This window comes from Dicentrarchus labrax, unplaced genomic scaffold, assembly GCF_905237075.1.
Source record: "Dicentrarchus labrax unplaced genomic scaffold, dlabrax2021, whole genome shotgun sequence".
NCBI classification, from domain to species: Eukaryota; Metazoa; Chordata; class Actinopteri; family Moronidae; genus Dicentrarchus; species Dicentrarchus labrax.
In genome coordinates this window covers 12,386,320-12,403,036 of record NW_026136720.1, presented here as the reverse complement: position 1 = coordinate 12,403,036, position 16,717 = coordinate 12,386,320, and the positions used below count along the sequence as shown (strand labels likewise).

Here is a 16,717-nt window from a genome sequence, read left to right as displayed (position 1 = left end):
GTATTGGCATAGTTGAGAGTTAGGCCTGGAATAGAATTAGCCTTGTTGTATAGAGACTTAATCAGGATGGGTATGGAAGCCAACTTCACCATAGTTGCTGCTGCTGCTGCTGCTGCTGCTGCTGCTGCTGCTGCTGCTGCTGCTGTCTGTGGTGGTGGTGTGTGTATGTGTGTGTGTGTGTGTGTGTTTGTGAGTGTGTGGTTTTGTTGCTGTTGATAATGATGAAAATGATGATTATGATGTGATGCTGATGGTCTTTTATCCTCGGCTTCTTGCTGAAAGCGCTATTTATCCATGCTTTCACTGCTTGTCCAACCAAACTGTCTCTGAGGTATATCACACTGAGGCCAGTCTAAGCCCCACACTGATAATTAAGGGTGGACATCACACTACACAACATCACCAGTGAGCCAATATGATTTCACTGGACCAAGTATTTACAGTACAACCATAAATGGAAAAAAAAAACTCACTACACCATACACCACCCTTCAAAATATGAGCACAGGAGAGATAGAAACCTCTAAAAAACACACTGGATTCAGTCAGGAATCTCAAGTAGAGCTTCAGGATCGGTTTGGACGGGTTGGATCTCGACGCTGACCGGGCTGATTTTAGTTGACAGAGCGTGATGTATATGCTGGACTCCATAATTTGTACTTCTGCTCATTTATTAGCCTTGTACAAAAAAAACTAATGAGGTGTAACTCGCTGCGACGTCACTTATATTTACGTCCCTGTGACGTGAGAACTTTCTGACACACGAGCTACAGTCCTACATCTCACCCCCCACCCACCCCCAAATCTCCCACCTTCCACCACCCCCTCCCTCCAGAAAAAAAAAAAAAAAAAAAAAAAAAAAAAATTCCTACAGGCTGCGGGGCCAAGGCGTGTGTATACAGTAGAGTCTGTGCTGGTGGGTCACGTTTGCTGGGGTTTACACGCTGAAGCTAAGAACTTATTTAGGGCTCACAGGCTATTAGTGGGGCTATTTGTTTAATAAGATAAGAATATGGTTTGCAACCTCTCTCTCTCTCTCTCTCTCTCTCTCTCTCTCTCTTCCACACATAGGACTGCACGGACACACACACACACACACACACACACGCACGCCCACACAGTTAAGCGACAAATATGCACATTATTTGCACCTTGGCACTATCACTATGACAAATTAGCCCATACAGCATGCGCTTTATTGCATATATAGGCTGAGACACCGAAGCTCATTTACAATGTAGCCTACCTTATAAGTCATAAACGGTTAGCAAGATGGGGCACCTGTTCCTTATGTTAGTACACTGGCTGTAAAGGAAAAATATTGTTTATTATTATTCTTATTATACTCATTATTCTTATTAGCCTATTATTCTTATCATTATTGTAATTTGTCCCTTCTAACAAATTGGCTATAAAATGGTGATAAAGCCTGAATTGACAGTGTATGTGTTTTATTTCAATTTTCCAACTTTCTTTATTTTAAATGTTTTATTATTTCTCAGTTTCCTGAACATTCTTCCACTTTATCTTTTGCCATTAAAACGCATTGCCTTCCACTTCTATTTAGTGCACAAGGCTCGCCTGCGTTCTGCCCATAAATGTAAGAAAATTGTGCCATCTACCCGCTGTCCCCGGAACTGTAGCTTCAAGACCTCGGAGACCTCAGCTCACTTTTAACACAAAGGGAAAAGCGACCAGCGCTGCACACGCAGGCGCCTCTTCGAACAACCACGACAGCAGCTGCCGACTGCTATTAGGCTGTAACTTTACAAGTAATGTGTGTTTTAAGCACCTGTCATCCACTCTGTATCCCACTGCGTCCGTCTGTGTGAACAGAGAACTGAGGGAGTATACGGCCACTGGCCACCTCTGCCTAGTGGAGTCCAAAATGTGTTGTAGTTTCTAACGTGATCAGAAGGAGAAGGATTCACAAAATAAGCCAGAAATCTATTTTTGGAGGCTTGTATTAAAATAAAATAGCATTAGGGAATAACCCTGGAATTTCTTTCTAAATTGTTGCACATCATGACCCACGGCTATAATTTATAACGCTGGGCAAAAAATATGATCATGTTGTTGACAACATCAGCGCTTTTTTGTCCCTTGATATGGGATATAAGCGGGTTTGGACGCTGTAGTAGAAATATTACAGGCACTGTTGACGACTTCCTGAGTTCATGCAGTGTATTCAGACTTGTCTGCACCGCACCGTCCACATATGAACACCAGTGATCATTATAGCACTTTTAAACAAGAATATTATAGTACTGGAGTTGTCCTATTTAACCAAACCTTTCCTCTTCATGGAGACTTTCATCTGTGGTTAGCAAGAAAAGAGACATTGAGAAAAAAAAGGCAGAAATAAGGGCCAATCAACACCAACATGGCAAAGTTCATTTGAAAAAAAAAAAAAAAAAACACAGCCAGACTTTCAAAAGGGGCGCAGCGCTTTGTGGTGATATAAATAGGGGAGATAAAGACAACTGCAGCTGATGTAGTGCAAGAGTGTGAATATACCCCACGATGAATTCCCCCCCATTTTCAGAAGTCTAATTCAGTTTTTTCTTTTAACCCAAGCGCGCTTACAGTGAGCATATCTCAATGGCAGTGGAGCAGTCAGCATTTCCTATGATAGCTTGAATATTGCATGCCAAATAAATCCTATCGCAAGCCCCTATTTGGCCACCGAGTAAGCATGACTGGTGCTTATATTATGTTTTAAAAAGAAAGGGGGGAAAACAAGAATTTATAGCCGAAAGAGGACTAAACTTTTATGGAGAAGCGCGAAGCCAGTGGGTGGGAATCAAATAAACGATATGCCCAATGCTTTAATGCAGGGAGACAGCACCTTTTTTAAAAACATGCAGTTTGATTTGTCTTAATATACACGATCACACACAGAGGGGAGGACCAAGTCGAGCGGAGAGCCGGAGGGATGATTTGAAGAGACCGCAAACACTCTCCTGGATATTAGACAGCCCCCCCCCCAGCCTCCCAAAACCCTAACGCATTATTTCATCAGGACTACTTCATAGGTATTGATCGAAGTAGGCCTACATCTTGTATTGATCTGTTTCTTGGGGTGCATAGATACTTTATTAAGATCCCCATTAGGCGCACCGCAGTGGTTGTCAGTCTAGCAGGGGTCGCAGTATTAATGTTACAGGCTCGTCACTCTGAAGTAGTTTGGAGAAGGAGTCTGAGTGTGACTACAACACAACTTTAACACACACACACGCAAGTTCAGTTAGAGATTGGTGGTTTTGAGCCCCCCCCCCCGGTTTATGTGTGCATGTGTGTGTGTGTGTGTGTGTGTGTGTGTGTGTGTGTGTGTGTGTGTGTGTGTGTGGTTTACTGAGAAATGGCCGATTAAGTGAATTTAATTGACAATGTCAATTGCGCAGGTCTGTTTACTCCCCCCCCCCACATGCGTGTGCGTGTGTGTCAGACTCAAGCCACATGATGATGATGATGATGAGGATGATGATGCTTGCTTCTGTGATGATGATAATATTGAAGACATTGGACATTAGCTTCTGTGGATGTAAAATACTGCATAAATTGCTCAAATAAGTGTTAAATGTTTAATCAATTTTGCATTAATTAGGCGGGCAGGCCTGCCATGCTTCGCTTGTGTCACTCCACACACGGCTCTGCCCTCACCCGTCGCTGATGGAGATGTTTTCTATTTTCTTCCCCTGTAAATGCTCTTTCTAGAGAGCCGCGTGTGTGTCTGTGCGTCAGTGTGTGTGTGTGTGTGTGTGTGTGTGTGTGTGTGTTTGCCAAAACTTCAAACACGCACTTGGCAGAGCTCCCTCAAACTGTGAAATTAATTTGGCGTAATTCTGGTCGATGCTGGTGGTAGACTGAAGGTGCTTTAACAAAAAAAAAAAAAAAATCTCACACCCTGAGCGTTATTTCTCGTCTAGTCTTCATCATCATCACCATCATCGTCATCATCATTATCACTGTTATTACCATCATCATTTCCACCACCGACACAACCAACAACAGCCTACACGTTCACATATTCCACAGGTGAAAAAAAAAAGACAAATAAAAATAATTCAAACCTTTCTTGGAAATTAATAGAAAACTCCTGAAGTACAATTTCAGGCTGATTTTTTTCAGTATACAAAAAAAGTATGTTCTTGTTTCCATGAAAAGCAAAGTCTGGTGAAGTTGTATTTATTCTTTCCTTGTGTAGGTAGTTGTACATGTTCCGCTCCTTGGAGCAGACAGCTCCATAACACCGTTCATTTAAATGGAACTGAGGGTGCGCCTGACATTTCTACAGAACGGAGCTTATTGGGAATCTTACAGGGAACTCAGAGCAAAAACCAGAGTTATGAAAACACGGTGAAACACAAAGGCCTTCATACAGTTAAACCTTTACTTGTGTGCGTCTATGACCGCATATTTACGCACTGTTCACTTGCGTTTATTTGACCTACAGGCCTTAATTGCTGTAAAAAAAAAGTTGGATATTTACTTTCTTGTTCAGGTCTTTGCTGGAAAAATACCATGTTTAAATAACAGTAAAACAAATATAGAAAAAACTTAACAGTTGACCTTACATCCAACCGAAACCCACTTCTAGTTTGCAGGGGAATCTTCTGTGTTTACCCCCCAAATTTTTTTTTTGTCTAAAATGAATCTGTTGTTCCGGAAGCCGTCCACATCATATTGAAAGTACGTTTTTTTCCTCTCATGTTCGAGCCAACCTAACAATGAATTATAAAGACAATAGGTGTGTTAACAACTCTTCTCTTGCCATAAGATTCGGGCTCCTTTCGCTCCCAATTCATGGGCTCCCACACCTTTTCATGTCAAGAACACCCCGCGCGCAGATACGCTTTACAGCCCCTGGATCCACGCTTGATAAGATTTTTTTATTTATTTTTTTTGTCACAGGGACCCACATCTGACATTTTCTTTGGCTTGATGGGATTTTATACACACACTGTCCATAAACTGCAGAGGAGCAGATAGCAGCCGAGAAAGCCGAAAATCAGGCTCAGCATCACCAAATTGATACATCCTGTAAATGTGCAACCGCAAACCAATCATGACCCACAAGAGAAATTAAATTATTTCTCTGATTTCTGAGGACCCTGTTTACCTCCCCCCGCTGACCCACGGGCGTCCCGGGACCTCAGATTGGGGGGACTAGTGTATATGTTTGACTGTGATAATTTTGTTGAATTAGAATACAGTGAAATGACAGTACTTCTGAAGTCGCTGAGGACGCGCTTCACCCCTCCTCCACCCCCACCCTCCCCTCCTCACTGACCCCCGCAGGTCCCGGGACCCGCTCCGGGACCCCCTGCACTAATGAACAGCGATAACACATATAACTGGTGGCCGCCAAAAGACAGCAGCATGCAGGCTGTTGTCATAGCTGGCTATGCACACAGAAATCGGTCAACCTTATGAGAGGACAAATCTTCACGGAGGGTCTCAGCAGAAGAAGGAGAGAGAGAGAGAGAGAGAGAGAGAGAGAGAGAGAGAGAGAGAGAGAGAGAGAGAGAGAGAGAGAAAAGAAAGTGAAGGAATATCTGGCCGCAACAGCGAGATGGCGCTATTCTGCACGTTTAACCTCAGCTGTGCTCCGGTGCTCTATGTGTTACATGTCTAACTAGGGTTTCTTTCTCTCTTTTCTTTTCTTTTCTTTTCTTTTTTTTTTCCTGCCAAATGATTCAATCCTAAATGTTTAGAAATATTAGAAACATGCACTGACAATGCGGTACGGCTGTGAGACCGTTTGAATTGCACATGTTTTATTCCCACATTTTAATGGACACCCTTGAAGAAAATGACTCATTCTATCGATAATTAAAATTGAAGGACATGTTTTATTAGCAGAAATAATAGTTAAACGGAGATGAACACAAACACCGTGGTTAAGCTCAGTGGAGGGAAGTTCTGCTCTGTTTATGTGTTGCACAATAAGCTCAAACCACCTCATGTGTGCAGCCTCCAGAGCCGTCGTTACTGGTGATATTTCGATTATTTTCTTTTTAAATCAGACTTTCTGGACAAATATTTAGTGATAACAGTCTGATCTGTCACATACGGCTGAGTCTCATGTATCGAATATGTTCTTTTTCACACGTCAAATAGATGCGTTAATCGAACACTTTATATGTTCACTGATCGGAAAACCAGTCTCCGTATTGTCACAGCTTTTTTTCTACGTTTTACAACTAAAATCATGTTCCACTGTCACCAGTTTCTTTTTATCTTTTTATTGCATTTATTTTGTTTTATAAGTGAATCTTGTTTCTGTTTCCATCTGGGGACCCTGCTCTCTCTCTTTCTGTTGGAGGTGGTAGAGCCATCGGCCAGAAGCGACAGATATTCGCTGATAAAAACAAAATGTAAAATCAGAACGATGATATTATTAATATCCTGATATTAATCAATATCCTATAATAATAATTTGGTTCCGGATTAATGAAATGAAAATGCGATCATTCGGATTCGTTTTTTTCGTTTTAATTCCCTTTTTATTGCATGTTTTGCTCTTCTGTGCACTTCAAATATTATAATGCAATTAATATAATCGGATTCAGTGGATTTATTTTTTTAATTTTTTACTACAGCGACATTTATTCTAAATTAAAGCTTCAAACTCCCCTAAACTGGTTCAATTAACCATTGCGATAATGATGTGTTTGAACGGAAGGATCTGAATCTCTCCTGCAGACTCGATAGATTTAGTAAAACAGGCCTAATAATAATTAACAATATTAGGTATAATTACTATAGCTACTGTATTACACACAAACACACACACACACACACACACACACACACACACACACACACACACACACACACACACACACACACACACACACACCTTCTCTTATAGTTATACTACTAAGGGGTATTTTCCACTACACAAATACTTTTTTTTGCAATGAAACAAAATGAACAAAATCACGTGATGAACTACTTAATTTGCTTTTTTTTTTTTTTTTTTAAGTTTTCTAAATAGAACTTCTGCACAGAAGGTTTGGAATATGAAGGACTTAACTGGAGCCATTTCATGATGCTCACACGTTGTGGACTCAGTGCTCAAGCTCCCTGAAGCCTTGGTCAGTCCTCTGAACTTTACAACTATATGTAAACAAGTTGTCAGTTTGGCAATAATCTTCTTTACTTTTTATTGGAATGAAAATTCAATCTCCCAAGCTTAGATTAGGCAGACGAGTTTTTTCTCTCTCCTCTTCTTCTCTTTTTTCGTTCCTTGTCATTGGTGGGGCTGGACTTTGGTGGACAATAATGCGGCAATTGTTGATGCTTTGTGACCCATAAAATTTGAGGGTGGCTATTCTGGCTTTGGTATGTAATTATGCAAAACACTTTGCATAAAGACTTGCCATCCGATCTAATGATAGAGCCTGCAGTCTCATTTCCACAGAGGGAGGCACCAGCAAACCCTGCACTCGGAGAAAAAGCTGCCATAATAAAACCAAGACAAACTGCACATAAGAATACATGCTATTGTTCAGGTAATTTTGTTGTGGTGTGGATATTTATAATTCAACAAAATTTGAGAGTGTATTTAAATTTAACTGCTACTTACAGTATGTATGTATTTGTTTTGAACCAATGTTATCACCAAATGATGCCAATTTAGATGTGTGTGTTTTTTCCCTTTGGACTCCACTATCAGTTTTTGTTCTGGAGTTGTTGTGATTTTAAGTGTAAAATCTTGTGGTTTTGAGTGTGAAATAACTTCAGATTTAAAAAGAAAAAAAGAAGAAGGAGAAGAAATGCAAACATGAGGTTAAAGTCAAAGCATTTTCCTTGATGTGTCTGTGCTGTGGACACAGTTCAGCTTCACTCCATGGCTCTAGAAAGAACATAAATACAAACCATGTTTCTATAACAATATTTATTCACTTTTGGTTTAGCAAAGAAATTAGATGTTTAAGGTTTTTTGTGCAATAAATGTTAGGGTGAAAAAAGCAACATAAATGACTAACATAATTTTTCTGTGAGAATTTCCAGGATGTTTGTTAAAAGACTGCAGCCTGCATGCCTTTGAGGTGTGCACTATATGGGATATTCTCTGTGTATGCACATAATAAACACTTGTGCTGCCTGATAGAGGTGTGAATCTGAGAGCTTTTCTACCAAATGAAGTGCCAGCAGAGAGAGAAATAAAGAGATCTGCAGCTGTCAGGGGTCAGTCAGGCAGAGATTGCTTCTAGAGATCTTTTGAAAAAATCACACGTTTGAAGGCTTAGTGCTTTGCTGTCTTCGCATTTCAAGCTCAGATCAGTGGAATCAGAAAAAAAGAAGAACATGGGTTGGAGAATTCTGATGTTGGGATGGACACGGGACGAGTGCTTTTTGGAAGGCAGGAGCCTTTTACCTGATCCTTTAGAGGAAACAGGCGAGCCCAAGTTTTTTGTTCTTACATTAAAACATGTATCACACAATTAAAGCAACAGTGTCTCTAATGTCTGTGTGAGGAAATTTAATGTACGAAACCTGCTCCACACTCTCCTGTAATTTGCTGTGTGTGTCGACAGAAAGAAGGAGCGAAGGAAAACAACTCTCAAGTGTTTCATGACTCTCTCATGGATTCAGTTTGTTGCTGTTGGAGGACCTTTATAGTTAAAATGTGGAACCCTTTTAAACATACAACACTTGTGAATAGTATTGGCCATGTTTAAGCACAAGGAAACAAGAACAAGGAATTAAATTAAGACCTTTTTTGTATTCTCATGATATTACTCACCACTTTAACTGTTACTTTGCTGAGGTTTTTGAGCAACTTTTGATCTTTTTTTGGTGCCTGAGCCAAACGGGATGTCTTGCCGTAGCAGTAGTTTGATATTATGTGGTGATCAATTACTAATTCTGGGTCTTATCTGAATGAAAAAAAAAAAAAAAAAAATTTCCTACAAGGTTTTCAGATGGATGTGAAGTTGCTTTATTACACACAAGTTTCAAATGTTGAAGTTAAGCACCAGAGACTCATTCTTTGAGTGGGCAAATTCTTTACCGAGCCATTGAGTATTTTATATTTATTTGTTGACCTGTGCTCTCTCAAGGAAATAGTGGAAGCACAGGGATGTCTGATAGTGACCAATAATTTTAACTATGAAACCAAGAAAATCTAATATCCACAATTACATTTAAGGGTAAAATTAGATAACGTTTGTGAGCTGCATGTTGCAAATTCAATTAAATGAAAAAATAGATGAAAAAGGTTATTGATTTAAACCTAAAACAACAGTAGTGTATCTTATCACATAACCCTGGTACACACACCTTCCTGTCTTTCTCTCTCGCACACACAAAACATGCAGGATGACACAGAGCAGAGTCTGCTGTACTACATTGTTACATCGAGCTGTTTCAGCCAATCACAGCTCAGTACAAAACACACCAGCGTGAAGTCTCCTTTAAGTTTGGATTCTTGCACCTTGCTGAGAATTATACATTTTATATTGTTTAATAATTCCACATAAGAAGTTTTGGGGACAAATTATGAAAAAAGGTTTTCTGGCATCTTTCGCTACATGATATAACAACAGTAATAATATATTTATATCCCAGCATGCTTCACATCAATAAATTGACTAATTTAAATTGAAAACAAGTTTTTCTGCAAACTCTAAAACTCCCACCATAGCAGGAGAGACTAGATTTGACAGTTTGATTCCTAAGTTGTCAGACAGGGCTCACTAAGTAAGGACTAACATTATTTGACAGCCAAGGTTTCAGTGTATTTAAAGGCTCTTGAAGCATTTTTAACAATGTACAAAAGTAAATCTGTTGGCATAAGAGAGAAGTGAACAAAAGAAAAACTGAAAAGAAACAAAGGTCAAATAGGCACATGATGACTGATTATTTGATTAATCTTGTTGACTTTGAGTCTTCCAGATACAAGAAGAAGAAAAAATGTTTTCTTCAATAAGCTTTTACCTTGAAATCCTCATGTTTTCAAACACAAGTGAGTTCTGGAGAAACATATCCTTCTTAATGTGAACCCTAACTTCTGAGTGTGTTTTGTAACCGCTTCTTTTTGTCATGTGATTTCTTTTGCCTACTACTTGCTCGGGAGGCAAAATATGCAAATCCCATCAGATTTATAACACTCTGTGCCTTTCAGTTGTTCATGTGCTTCTGCTGTGGTGTATTATTATGTTCAAGGGTTCTCAGCAGGACATAAAAGGATCATAAGTTATTCTTCCACCTGACAAAAATATTTCATTCTCCCTCAGTTTCAAAGATGGACCCAAGTAAAAGTGATAACGACGTGATTTATTATCATCTGAATGGATGACGGCGAGCTGATTGCTTTTGACGGAGCTTCATGCAATGCTGCATATGAAACAAAATATAAATTGACAGGGGATGCTTCCGATGAAGTAAAAAAAAGCTTTTATGTGACAGCGTCATGTGCTCATTAAACCATCCGCAAAACAGGTGATACAAACATTTTCATTTAAAACGACCACAAAGGAAAAACCACTGGACTTCATTCATCTGAAAGTGGAAATGAGAGCTGAATCCTGTCTGAGAGAAAAGCCCTTTAGTGAACTCTGAGGCTTTTGTTTTTGTTGTTCATAGTATTCCTCAAGTTTTTTTTTAGACATCTTACTAAAACTTTGTCTTTCTCGTTAATTACATTTGTTGATCATTGCATCAATCTCTTATATTTATGTGGCTATTCAGACTCTGTTTCCAGTAGCTCAACAGTTATGGATTAATAATATTGTCTTTTCCTTGTCAGGATTTTATTTTTTCCCTACACACTAGCCTGTATTGGGATCTTCAATAGAAAGACCTCTGATAGGCCTTGGTGTTAAAGAGGTCTGATCTGGGCCATGACAGTTTAGTCCAATCAGCCTGTTCAACATGCTGGTTTGACTGTCACTTTCAATTTTCACATGACCCTTTGGTCCTAGAATGGGGGATAAGTGGCAGAAAGTAGGACTGAAAGCTTATATTATTGGTCTGACAGCTTCACTCATCTGAAAGTAATGCAAAATGCAGTTCATATTTATACTCTGACCTTATGCTCAAACAGGGAATCTACTGTATCTGCATGTTAGGTGCTGAAACAAAGGCCCAAATGGTGGATTCCTGCAGCATAATTTATCAAAGATAAAATTGCAGATTATTTTCTTTCTAAATATTCAGCAGATGTAACTGAAAGAACAAGAGAGAAAATCCAAAGGAGGGCACTCCTTTAACAGTTGCTTTGCAACAAGGAGTTTGACTAAATGTTGTTTAGACAAAACAACATATGGAGCATTTTTGGTGCAGAAAGCAAAACCACATTATTTCACTTCAAGTGACCAGCAGGTACCATACATATGCAACATGTGGCTTCCTTCATATAACATGAAAAAATGATGTTCCTACACATGCACAGCTGATCATATTCTCAATATCCTTCCTGAAATGTTTTATCTGAGGCGTATTTATGCTCATGTAGGTCATAAAAGAAGAGCGCTATCAGTGGTAGTGGATGTGGTCATTATCAGACATGGTGCTAGACAGGAGGGAGGGGTTCATTGTTCACTGTGTGCTGCCTGCCCAATGACTGAATAAGGTGTGTTCATTGTTCATTCTCCCCGTTTGTGAAAGCTACGGGCTCCAGTTTTTCTGCCAGAGTTGTTACTGCGCTTACCACGGCCTGGTACACATAATGTGGTGACTATGAAATACTGTAATTTGTAAAAGGGAAGTAAACGAGAGAAATTGTTGGATCACCTCCCACCATGAAAACATCCACAATATTACAGTTATTTACAAAGATCCATATTAAATATCACAAAACAAGAACATTGAAGTTGTGCATGACGGACATGAATAAATAAAAAAACTATTATTAAAGTTTTCTTTTATATTTTTATTTGGCAACGCTGTCTCATTCAGTATCAGCCGCTTATCATAATTCAGGGATATCTGCATGTCTTTGTCATAACTCCAGCAAGTAAACATAAATAGTTTGTGACGGAGCAGTAAAGGTTGTGTATGTTGGGTTTTTTTTCTGTATAATCCACACTTCTTGTCCCCTGCCTGCCCTCATAATCCCTTGGCATGTGTTGGTGACATCACATGGCTACTGGCTCCAAGTTCTCGTCCCCCTGCAACTGTCATTAACTCTGTGAACAAATGAATAATGACTGGGAGACTCGCTGGCTCCCACCACTGACCTTGGGTATTATTAGAGTGACCTTTCTTTGGCTTGACCAAAAAACCTTTTTGATATCATTGCTGGAAGTACACTAGGAATGATGGCCTGTCTGCCGGTGGGGGAAAGCAGAGCATTACACATGGGGGGGGGGGGGTGATGCCTTCGGAACCACCAGTGTCGTGTAAACCTATACTTTGCTTCATGAATACTTAATTAGAGAACACAGCCTGAAATACCCGGCTCGCCAGTTTCCTGACCTCTCTTTACCAACAATGCACAATATTTGGGTTTAGCTGGGTGACATGGTCAGATGACGTTTCACTGTAAAGGAGAGCCATTTGGGAATCTTGTCGCAGTTAGCTGTGTGATATCATCTGTGCAGAGAGAGAGGAGAGGATCAGTCAGGTGTGGCTGTGGGAGGAAGCATCTCCATATGTCACAGAGATGGTTCTCATAAGAACATGCTGGAAATCACATGCTGATAGTGATCACAGCCTGCAGACACACAAGTGTGATTTATTGTCAGCTGCAGTGGTGGAAAGTAACTAAGTACATTTACTCAGGTACTGTATGTGAGTGCTATTTTGAGGTAGTTTTCTTTGAGGATTGGATGTCATTAAATGCTACTTTATATTTTTATTCCATTACATTTGTTTGACAATGTCAAATTGATTTTACGTTTATATAATGTGCTGCATGATTATAGATTAAACTACGCAACAGTGTAATCAGCTTTGCCTCAACCAACTAAATGAAAATGCTGCATTGATGTCAGCGTATCAGTCCCTCCAGGATTTCACAGGCTTTTTGGGATTGTTTTAGCTTTTCTACAGAATTGTGACATATGATGCAGCAGTTTTAGGCATTTTTTGTCATGAAATTGTGGGAACAAGTGAAAACTGCAAAAATAGTTTCAGGATTTAAATTTTTTTTTTAATTCATTCATTCAACTTCCGCAAAATAAGTGAAAGTGAGAGGGTGAAAATTGCAAAAATTCAAATCGAATCAGTGAGAAAAAAAGTTTAGTTTGGTGACATACGGTTCAGTGTTTTGCGTGGGGGAATTGCTATGATTGGTGAAACTTGCAGGAAACTGCATTAGCAAGGTAGTGCAGAATTCACAGGGATTGGTTAAATTTGCGTTAACTGTTGCGATTGAAACATTGCAATTTCCTGGAGGGACTGGTGTATCAGTAATAATAATCCAATAATATAATATATCATTTGATATACTATATGTAGGCTAATACTCTACAAGGGGCCATTCTGCATATTGAATACTTTTACTGCTGATCATATCTCTGTACTGCAATGGAGTATTTTTACAACTTTAAAGCAAGTAATGGTTGCAGTGTTGATACTTTTTCTCAAGTAAAGAATACTTTATCCACCGATTGCTCTGTAAGTTTTTCAGTAGGAATCTGTCCTTTTATCTGAGAAAACACTGGTATATAAAGTAAACGTAAAGAAGAAATATTAATAAGATTTTACGCACACAGTTATATACACCAACATTATCACTTAAAACTACAGAGTAACCTGGCTTTGACTGTATAGAACACTGGTAGGTTGTAACTGAGTACATTTACTCAAGTACTGCTTCATGCTACTTTATTACATTTCAGAGGGAAATATTGAACTTTTTATAAAAGATTAAACTACCAAGCAGAATATAAAAGAATTAAAACTTGCTCCACCTCGACCAATTACAACAACAGAATCTACACTTAAATGCACCAGTATAAATAATCCAATAATGTAATGGAGCCTGTAGTAATATAACAGACGCGGGGGTCTTTTCTTTAAATTATACTTTTACTTTTGATACTCTTGAGTAGGTTAGATTTCTCAAATAATACATACCTACTTAGGTGACATTTTCAATGCAGGCCTTTTAGTATTTTCATTTAGCAGGATTGGTACTTTTACTTCAGTAACGGATCTGAATACTTCGCATGGAAACGTAGTAACGAGTGAGGAGGAGCCTCAGAAAAAAAAGAGAAATGTATTTTAACGCCTGATGTAAACATCTGGATAGGCTTTAACGCCAACTCTGCCTCCTAATTAAGCACTAAGATCAATAAATGAGAGAAATGAAACTGCCAGATTGTTAATCTTACCGTCTGTAATGGAGAGTCCGTCCCTATATGAACAATAACAAAGACGTATAGAAGCTGTAGCTATTTGTGGCTCGGCGCAGAACGAATAAATACCTGAGATGAAAAGGTAGACAGAGAGACTGCTGATGTAATCAGTGCTGCCACATCGAGGGCTCTCCATCATTACAATCTGTGGATTGCAATAAAAGTTCCCAGAATTGCACTGAGCAACCCAATCTAAACCAATAGACAATCACAGCCTCTGATCTCAGTCCCAATTGAGACATATCCCAACTGAATGTCTCAGAAATTAGACCTACTTGGTGTGTCCATGATCCCGAGATAGACAGATAGCAGAGCAGGTGCTTTCCCTCTCTCTCTCTCTCTCTCTCTCTCACACACACACACACACACACACACACACACGCACCAACCAATAAGCTTCACAAAAAGGTTTGTTATTTACAACATTTATTTCTGTTGGTATAATTTTTACACAGCTTTGCACGAGCCTGAGTGGGGCAAATTCAGGCGCTATTAAAGAGTAACAATTAGTGGTTTGGTTGAAGTCACTGCGACAGAACTGGTCGACCTCTGGCAGCGGAGAACAGCGCAGTGGGCGATGAAGAGAGGAGGGGAAAAAAATCCTCCTTGTTCACTTGGGATACTGATGTTGTCGCCTACAGAGCGGCAAAGCATGTAGGATTCACAGGGTTAGTAAAAGTCCCATGTCTTATATCACCGACATTGTGAGAAATATCAACATAAATGAAGAAATAAGACCAATTATTAGATTTAAAGGACATTCCGTCGATTTATCACTGAAATAGTAATTTAAATAGACACTGTTACAATAACACAATTATAAAAAAATTAGCTACATAAAGGTAAAAAATAATACATTGATGAAAACAGCATCTCTCTGTCTTTAACACCCCCTCATTTAGTTCTCAGTAGTTAAAAATCCGGGGGTGTCAGTTGAGAGATGTGATGAGCTTGCGCTACGTAATAATTTGTCCAGGTAGCTTCATGTAGGGATCCGTTGTTTTCATTTTATTTATTTATTTCCTAATCATATTAATAGGTCTGCAACCTACATCTAAGAGCTCTTATAGCCTGATAAAATGTTTTATTTTTTACTATAAAATAATAAATAAATAATCATTATTTATAAATGTACTATTGTATTTAATAATAATAGCTCCATTTTCAGCATTCCTGCGGCTTGAGACAGTGTAAGGGTGCGTGTGTATCTGGGTGCAACAGCAGGGAGAGCAGAAATAATTCCCAGTGCACAGACACATTTCCTCAGGCAGAGTTCCTCAAAGCCAGACTCTGCCTGGAAATGAGTCGTGAAACACGGCGTACTTGGAAAGAGAAAACAGCAGGTTTAATGTCTGCCCAGCACCTGTCATGACTTGGATGTTGTGGACGACCACGATGTAGAGGATGAAGACGGCGACCTGCGCGACGCAAAAGGATGTAAAGGAGTGGGCGATGAACGTGTATGGATTTGACCTTTTCACGGAAAGTTGAAATGTGCTGGGCAAAGACCACATGTGACCATGATAGAAATCATCAGCAGAGCGGTAATTACAGTATAGTTTATGGCTGGCTGCCTTCGCCAAAAACAGTAATTGGAGCACATCTCTTCTTTTAACCAGAGAAAGCGTTCTGCTTGGAGGATGGAGGCAGTTGTGAAAGCAATGATGGATACTATTGTCCAAAATTTGACCCTCTATTAACATCTCTTGGCAGCATCTGGATCCTGTCACCATGGTAGAGGACAAAAGTCATTTTCTCAACATACCAAATCCCCTCTTTTTAAATGCCTCCCCCACCAATAAATGGGTGGAGGCCAGCCCAGAAGCCCAATCTCTTCCTTTATCACTCTCCACACTACCACCTCTCCATCCTCCTCTTTGTTTTGCAGGTGTCTCCAATTACCTGCTAATTTGCCTCTAATCTTGGCACAATTCTTAATAAACATGTTTATCCCCACCCCCAAACCAAAGTCTCTAAAAAACTGAGCAAGAGCAAACACATAGCAGTCTCCTCCACTGTGCTATTAAACAATGTGCTGATTTATTAATTTCAGTGTATTTTCAGTGGAAAGTATTTCAACCCAAGAGGGAAGTGTCTCTTGGTGATAGATGCAGGTTGTCGGTGGCATTTAATTATGAATTTTCTTGGTGAAAGATGAGTGCCAAGGACCAGTCAATTCAACGCAGACACCAAGAGAGAAAGAGTGTTGCTAAGAGACAGGGATGCTGCACAACTTCCATCAGGAGCTTGACTCTGACCTTATGCAAATTAGCTTCTGCCAAATCTTTTGTGTGAAAGCAACTGCGATGTCACTAATACCTGGACCAAAAAAAAATGCTGTAATATCTAGATTCCTCCTCAGAATGCAAAATGCACTTTGGAAAGTGTAACAACAAATC

The 16,717-nt window shown here is 39.5% G+C and overlaps 1 long non-coding RNA gene across 1 annotated transcript in view; it reads right to left on the bottom strand.

Moving 5' to 3' along the window:
• Positions 1–14,758: 14,758 nt before the first annotated feature.
• Positions 14,759–16,717, bottom strand: part of LOC127353566 (uncharacterized) — a 101,630-nt gene continuing 99,671 nt past the window's right edge. Inside the window, exon 7 of the long non-coding RNA XR_007881315.1 lies at positions 14,759–14,953. This is a non-coding gene — a long non-coding RNA (uncharacterized LOC127353566). The remainder of the gene's footprint in view (positions 14,954–16,717) is intronic.